This window comes from Eptesicus fuscus, chromosome 10 (assembly GCF_027574615.1).
Source record: "Eptesicus fuscus isolate TK198812 chromosome 10, DD_ASM_mEF_20220401, whole genome shotgun sequence".
NCBI classification, from domain to species: domain Eukaryota; kingdom Metazoa; phylum Chordata; class Mammalia; order Chiroptera; family Vespertilionidae; genus Eptesicus; species Eptesicus fuscus.
The window spans coordinates 33,002,786-33,011,241 of record NC_072482.1 but is presented as its reverse complement, the minus strand read 5'-3'; the positions used below and the strand labels follow the sequence as shown (position 1 = coordinate 33,011,241).

Genomic DNA, 8,456 nt, shown 5'->3' with positions numbered 1-8,456 from the left:
AGTTTAAATAAGAAAAGGGGGGAATTGTGAGAATGAACAAGTCATCTTTTCTGTCAAAGAACAGTTTAGACAGCCGCCATTTTGGACTGAGTGACTTGGCAGCTGCCATTTTGGACTGCATGACCTGGCAGGCGCCATTTTGGACTATGCGACTTGGCAGCCACCATGTTGGCTGCATGACTTGCAGCTCCTTGGGGGCCACCATCTTGAAACAACAAATTCCAACCCCCCTTTTTGAATTAGCCAATCACGAAAGACTGTGTGTCTGAGCTCCAATCAAGAGTGAGGGACAGGTCACTCAGAATTAAAAAGCTGAGCAGACCACCTGTGCTCCCAGACCATGTGCGTGCTCATATTTCTGTGCAGAAGTAAAGATATTTGCCTTGCTAAAAAAAAAAAAAAAAGTTATATAGCTCAGAGTGTGTGAAGTTGGATTTAACATCAACTCACACAGAAAGGAAAGGTGTGCCATTTAAGTGGTGGGTGGATCTTTTGAGATGATGTTGTGTAATCATAGAATATTGAAAATCCAACACTAACAGAATCCATAAGGGTGCAAGGCCAAAGCTAGAGACCTCAGGAAAATTCTAGGATGTGCAGAGCAGGAAGAGAACAAGAACTGAGGAAGTAGTGTCATGTGGCCTCCCTACCTACCCCCCAGCCAATACTGAAAGAGCCATAATCTAGTCCAAGTGTACTTCTCTGATCTTTCCTGTAACACACTGTGGTATCTAAAGTGATGCTGGGTTTCCTGAGGCTTGCGTTGCTGACTCCAACCCCACCCTAGAGAGCACTGAGCGACAGATACTGTAAACATCCTACACTCTCAGCTGTGGAAAGTAGAAAAGCTGGGAGAAGGCTGTTTACTCTCTCTGCCTTGGAAATCAACCGAAGAGACATGGATTTGGGGTGTTTTATATGTCTTATAATTGATCCTAACTAGTATTTTATGAGGTCAGTTCTAATAGGGAAGAAAGTAAATTAACTGAGTCATGCTAACAAATATAAAATAATATGTAAGATCACTTGTCTTTGAACTAACATCATTTTTAAAAAAAGATTGCCAAGTACCCAACAGATGAAAGTTCTGGTAACTTGTATGAGGCTACATTTTATGAATTGTTGTAGTCTGGTCTATAAAAGCAAAAAACCATTGAATGTCTACACAGTACGCTGAGCAGTTCTCCATTAACCTGAATAGCATTTCCACGCTGAGTTTAGCATTTTTTAAAGAAAAGTCTGGTGTCCTAAGGCTTGTTTTTTGTCAGAAGATCAGATTCCATTTAAAGCCTCGTGGTTAAAAATTATAATGCTGAACAGTATGAATAAGGCTTGCTATATAAAGCCAGAATATAGTTACACATCCTGAGAAAAGATAGGATTGTGGGGAAGGCAGGTATGATGCAGAACTAACTCCTAGACTCAGTCTTGACCAGAAAAATCAGAGCACTTCATTTCTTCTTTTGTGTAAATAATTAAATTGAAGATTTATTTAATATTTGTCTAGAATTTGACTTATTCAAATTTAGTCCCTCTTTTTCTAATATTAAAAAACTCTTCTTTTCAGAGGGGATATTTGAGTATGGTAAAATCTAATATAGCAAGCCCTTAAAGGTTAATTAACTTAATGCCTGCTTTGAATATTAAACAAATCTGGACACAGTGACTTGCCTATATTATATTGGCATATCAACATATGCCAGTCATTTAAGCTAAAATACACTCTACTGTTTTAAAAGAATTAGAGGAACTTTTAATTTCACCTGCTTGCTGAGACAATAGGAACAATTGTTTCATGATTGTCTTGCCAAGAAAAGTGTATAAATATGATTACCTTAGCTCATGATTTCTAGGAAGTATTTGAACAACCTGGCCTTGCAGCAGTGCAACACTGTTGAAATGCTTGCTGAGCAACTCCAGTTTGGGTGAGTCATTAACCCTTTTAGATTCTGTCCACAGGCTTAAGGAAGACCTCTTTGTTCTATAATCTTCTCAAAGAAATAGTTATTGTGTATAGAAATTTTGCTTTCTGCCAGGAGGTGCAGATTCTATGGGTAAATGCAAAAGCAGCTGAAAGTGGAAGGAGAGGAATGACCCATGTGCCTTTCCATAGTTCTTTAGTTATTCTGCCTAAATGATGAGAAACCTTCAGCTGTTTATGATGTAAGATGATTTTTGACTCGCAGTCATAAATGTAGCTATTTGAAAGTTATTGAATATGTGCTGATATTCACTCCATCCTCCAAGAAATATTTATTGAGCACCTACTATGTGCCAGTTCTAGACACTGGAGATAGAGCAGTGAATAGAAACAAAGTCCTTACTCTCACGAATCTACCAATAAATATATATTGTGTCAGGATATAAACACCTTATTCACTTCAAGTATCCAAAAATACCTCATTTTATTCAATGGTATTATTGCCTTTCTATATATTTTTAATATTTTAAAATGAATTTAAATATTATGGAATGCTTATTTTATTGTCTATGAAATACCTCTAAATATAAACCTATATAATATTGTTAGCCTTGTATTTTGCATTGTTCCAAATATGTTGTTATTGTTACTAGCCTGTTTTATGACATGGGTAAGTGGTATTAATAAACATGCTTGTGAGGTCACTGTTATGTATTTGTATTTACTGAGAAGACATCGCTAAACATGTATATTAACATAAAAGGTTAAGTGTATATGTATTTATATATGCTTATATATTACATTTATTATATATCCAAATTATCATTGTACATAGTATAAGTAAATGTGTTAACTTTAACTACTCTTTTCAAGCTTAAAGTTCTCCAGATATTGATAAGGATGGTTAATCTTTACACTATATTTGTCTATTTGTTGAATGCTATACAAATGTTATAAATACTTAAAAGAAAAAGTATTTTAAAATGTAAACATCTATTTGAAATAACATAAACTTTAAACAATTTTTGCATGCTTAATTATGTCATAAAAACGGAACAGAAATAAAAGTCTAATATGCATATACTTCATCTATAAATATAAAAGCCGAAGCCACCGAACGATGAAACGACTGAACAACTGGTCACTGTGATGCGCACTGACCACCAGGGGGCAGATGCTCAATGCAGGAGCTGCCCCCTGGTGGTCAGTACGCTCCCACAGTCAACCTCCTGCGGCCAGCCAACCTCCCGCGGTCCCTCCCCCTGGCCAGTTGGCCCTGATCGGCCTCAATCGCCAGCCAGGCCTAGGGACCCCACCCGTGCACGAATTCGTGCACCTGGCCTCTAGTTCATTTATAAATTCATGGTTTCCTTGTCTCTTTTTGTTTAAATTAGTAAGTCATTATAATATAAGTATTTTTATGTCTAGTAGTGATCTATTTCTATAAAACAAAACAACTTGGCTTAGATTTCTCTAGATTTAAATATAGTTCCTCTCTCCTCTTCATTTTAAAACTTCAATCCACAACAATGGTTCTTGGATATTAGTGTGTTTACCTCTGTCATTGAAAAGCTAAGTGAAATAAGTCAGACAGAAGACAAATACCATATAATTTCACTTTATATGTGGACTAGAGGCCCGGTGCACAAAATTCATGCACGGGGGGTGTGTCCCTTAGCCCAGCTTGCACCCTCTTCAATCTGGGATCCCTCTCACAATCCAGGTCTGCTGGCTCCCAACTGCTCGCCTGCCTGCCTGCCTGACTGCCCCTAACCACTTCTGCCTGCCAGCCTGATCACCCCCTAACCACTCCCCTGCCAGCCTGATCGATGCCTAACTGCTCCCCTACCAGCCCAGTTGCCCTCCCCTTCCAGCCTGGTCACCCCTAACTGCCCTCCTCTGCTGGTCTGGTCACCTCTAACTGCCCTCTCCTGCAGGCCTGATCACCCACAACTGCCTTCCCCTGCTGGCCATCTTGTGGCGGCCATCTTGTGTGTTGGAGTGATGGTCAATTTGCATATTACCTCTTTATTATATAGGATTCTAAAAAACAAAGTAAATGAACAAACAAAACAGAAATGATCTCATGGATACAGAGAACAAGTTGATGGTTGCCAGATAGGAGTGGGGTTTTGGGGATGGGTGAAAAGCAGAAGGCATTAGTGAAGTACAAATTGGTAGTTACAAAATAGTCATGGGGATTGTAAAGAACAGCATAGAGAATATAGTCAATAATATTGTAATAATTATGTATGGTGTTAGGTGTGTACTAGACTTATCAGGGATCACTTCTTAACTTATATAAATGTCTAACCATTATGCTATATGCCTGAAACTAATATACTAATGTCAACTGTAATTGAAAAATATTTCTTTTAAAAGAAAAAGATATTGTAGTAACTACGTATAGTACCAGATGGGTTCTAGACTTATCGGGCTGATCACTTTGTAAGTTATATAAATGTCTAATCATTATGTTGCACACCTGAAACTAATATAATATTGTTTGTGAACTGTAATTGAATTTTTTTAAATTATAAAAAAGAAAAGGTATGTGAATAATTTACAAAATCAGTTGTATTTCTATATATCAGCAGTAAACAAATAAAAGTGAAATTAAAATACCACTTACAATGGCAATAGAAATTATCAAGTACCCCAAGGAAAAATCTAACAAAAGTTGTATAAGACCTGTACACTGGAAATTAAATATTGAGAGAAATAGAAGATTTGAATGTAAAGGAGAGATATACCATGGCCAGGGAGAACAGGACTCAGTAGTGTTAAGTGGCTAATTCTTCCCAAATCAATCAAGTAGATTCAATATAATTCCTAAAGTTGATAAGCTAATTCTAAAATGTGTAAGTCAAATGACAAAGAACAGCCAAGGCAATTTTGAAGAAAAGATGGAGAATTACCCTACCACATATCAAGATTTACCACATATTAAGATAGTGTGATATTTGTTTAGCAACAATTAGATAGACAGTAGGTGACAGAATAGAGACACTATTATTAAAAAGATGACACCAAGTTCATTAGAGAAAAATGGTCTTTTCAATTAGCAGTGCTGGGTTAATTTAATACTCATTGAAAACAATGAATTTTTGGTTTCTAGCTCACCACCATGCATATAAATATCAATTCCAGACAATTCTAGTTCTAAATATAAAAAGTAAAAAAATTAGCTTCTAGGGAGAAAAAAATAAAGAACATCTTTATGACCTTGGAATGGGCAAAAAAAAAAAAAATTTTTTTTTTTTAAATCACAACACTAAGCAGAAAATTTTTAAAAATTTTAAAATGACAGTTTGGAAAAATAAGGTGAGGAGCATCTATTCATCAAAAGATATAATTAAAAAATACACAGACAATGTATAGAAGAGAAGCTATTTTCAACAAATACTAATAAACTTGTACCCAGAATATATAAATAATTTTACAAATTAATAAAACAGACAACTCAGTAGAAAAATGGGCCAAGACTTGAACAAAAAGAGGGTATGCAAATAACCAATTAACATGAAAAGTTGCTCAGCCTCAAAAGTTAAGTAAATGTGAATTGAAATCACAGCTTTATGCCAAGACTACTGGAATGGGTAAATTAAAAAGTAAAAATTGTGGATCAACACTGCAGATGGAAGAATTAGTTGGGACGACCACTTTAGAAAACTTAGGTGATATCTATTAAAGCTGAATATATCCATACTCTTGTTTTTTACTCTACATAAACTTCAGAATGTTCACCAAAAGAAATGAATAATAGCATGCTTTGTAATTGCCCCAAGTTGAGAACTGTCCAAATGCCCATTAACAGGATTTATAAATTGTGGTGTAGTTTTACACTATAATACCATAGCACTAAGAATGAAAGATTTACAACTTCACATGAAATTATAAGTGAATCTCAGGAGCATGAAGTTGAACACAATAAGCATACTATATGTTTGACATTTATGTTAATTTCAAACAGGCATATCTTATTAATGTCTATGGGATAGAAGTCAGGATATGGCTACCTTGGTGGGTGGGGGACCAGTGACTGGAAATCAGCATGAGGTTTAGGTCTCTTGGGTGTTGGCAATGTGTTGATTCTGGGTCTAAGTACTGGTTACACATGTGCTTTATGAAGTCTTCAAGCTGAAACTTATTCAAACACTTTTCTGATTGTTATACTTAAAAAGTTTTTTAAAATAAATATTTTAAAAAGCTATAAAACCTGATCTTTAATTAGGCACATAGAATTCTTATTCAAACAGTCACTAAGAAAAGTTCTTTCTCCCACATTTTTCTCTTGAAATACAGCAGTAGTACACATCTTGAGGAACCTTCTCTGTAACTGGCACAAACTGTTCCACCATTCATAAGTTCACATAGCAAACTGACTTTTAAATTAACATCCACTTTTTTTAAGATACTATTCTATTTCGCACAACACTACTCCCTTCAAAAGCTGTACCAATTCAATCCTTGTTTTCCAACAAGTAACCAAATTTCTGAAAGATCAGAGACAAAAGGCTGATGTTGAAAGGCATTCAGTTATTGCCATGGTGTTACATTGCTTCAGTTACATGTGTGCAGGAAGGAGGTTCATTGGCTTACCCAGTTTACATGGGCATCAGTAGCCACATGAAGACTGAAGGAAACACTGCTGCCTTCACTCTGTGATGTCTCAAAGTATATCTATAGCCCAGTAACCCAGGGTTAGGCTAGGAAAATACAGAACCTCTACTACTCAGTCAAGAATACAAATAGATTGTAAATTTAGCATTATTCTCTATTTTTAGGATGGTTATTAATTGAATTTTTGTCTTTTTTTTTTAATGAAAGAATGAATTGTAGTTTTTAGAATTGTCTTAAATTTTTTTTAAGCAAAGAAAAAGGCTTCAGCTTCAAGATGCTTTAATATTCGACCCAAACTAAAAAGCCTTGACTCCCTCACACATCATGTCACATGTGTTAACAAGCTTCATTCAGTGGGCCCTGTGAGAGTGTGGGAAATGTGTACAGGCATTTCTTGTTTTCACAGTAACTGGAAAATTCTTATGAGGCCTGTGACAGTCCCCCACAACAACAAAAATAGTTTTGGCCAAAATAATACGTCCCCATCCGTAGATAAACTTATATTCTAAAGGTAATTAACTTTTAGGAAAATTGAACTATACACACTTTAGAGTCCTTAGTGTAACACATCTCTGTAGTACACTACCTAGGAGCCTGCAAGTCTGACAGAGATAAATATGATAATCTGAGTGATCTTAAGAACAGTCATAATTAAAGAGTAAAAATTGCCTCAGACTGACTAGAGAAATACTCTGATCTTAGAGTGACTGCCAAACACTTATAATGCAGAGTTCATCAAAAGCTTTGTCACCAAAAAGCCGCGTAGGGCCTTGAAGTGCTTCCTTTTTGGCTCAGAGAGAAAATCCATCCTATTTTAACCTCTAAGTTTCAAAGGGTAAACAGTTATTTCTGTATTTTGCTAATACCCATGTTGAGAACCTGACAACATCTAGGACTTCACGGTATCACTTAGTTACTGGAAAGCCATGAATTCCTAGACGTGCTAAAAAGCTTCCAGCACCTGGGCTTAGATATCGGAAACAAAGGTCCTTTAAAACCACCTTTGAATTTTAAGTGGGTTTGGTTTTAGTGTTGTTGCTAGCCCAGGTGTGTGAGAGTGCTGAAGAGGCCCGGTCTCCCCTTCCTGTGAGCGCTGATGAGACATTGTCAGTTACAGTATGGTCACTGCAGTAGTGCTGGGCCTTCCCATCCCTCCCACTCCATACACACACACCCATCTCCGGAACAAGTCGGTGCTGCAATGGCAGTGGACAAGAGTGGCAAACAATGGATGTACCAGTATGTCCCCATCTTTAGGAAACTTCTAGCTTTGTGGGACTGTGCTTGCTACACTAACTGCTAAACTTGTGCTTCAATGAACCTTTTAAAATTCTACCTAATCCACTCCAGCTCACTCAGTGGAATCTGACTAGATATTTACTGACTCGCCCCTCCCCCCAAAATATATTGAGTAAGTCAGTGTTGGGCAACAGCAAGCATAGCTTCTGTGCTGGCATAATCATCATCATGATAACCACTAATTGTCACTAAGGGGTCTCTGTGTTCCAGAAGCCATCTTAGGGGCCAAAAGCAAATACTTAATGTCCTTAATAGATGCCAGACATTATTCTAAACATTTTGCTTATAATAATTGGTTTTATTTAATCTTTGTGTATATTAATTGTGATTTAATCCTCACAGATAATAGGCACCAAGGTTAATTTTCAGATGAGAGAGAATAAGAAAACTATCCAAGGTTACCCTAATAAGCCTTAGAATTGGGTCTCCAACCTCTAGACCGTGTGGTGGCAGAGATCTGCTCCTAACCATTAGTGATGTAGGGAAGCACCCTGTAAGTTAGGTGTGATTGCCCCAACTTTCCAGGGGAGGAAACTGAAGTTGAAACAGTTAAGAAAATGTAGTAGTCACTGGAGTTCTTTACAAATATTCCAGTTCTCTTTGCTCTGGCAGA

General features: G+C 36.7%; 1 non-coding gene across 1 annotated transcript; it reads left to right on the top strand.

Annotated features, from left to right (window-relative positions):
- The first annotated feature begins 798 nt into the window (after nt 1-798).
- On the top strand, nt 799-880 carry MIR30B (microRNA mir-30b). Its single transcript, NR_129280.2, has one exon. It is a non-coding gene; the product is annotated as a microRNA mir-30b (primary transcript).
- Nucleotides 881-8,456: the final 7,576 nt, after the last annotated feature.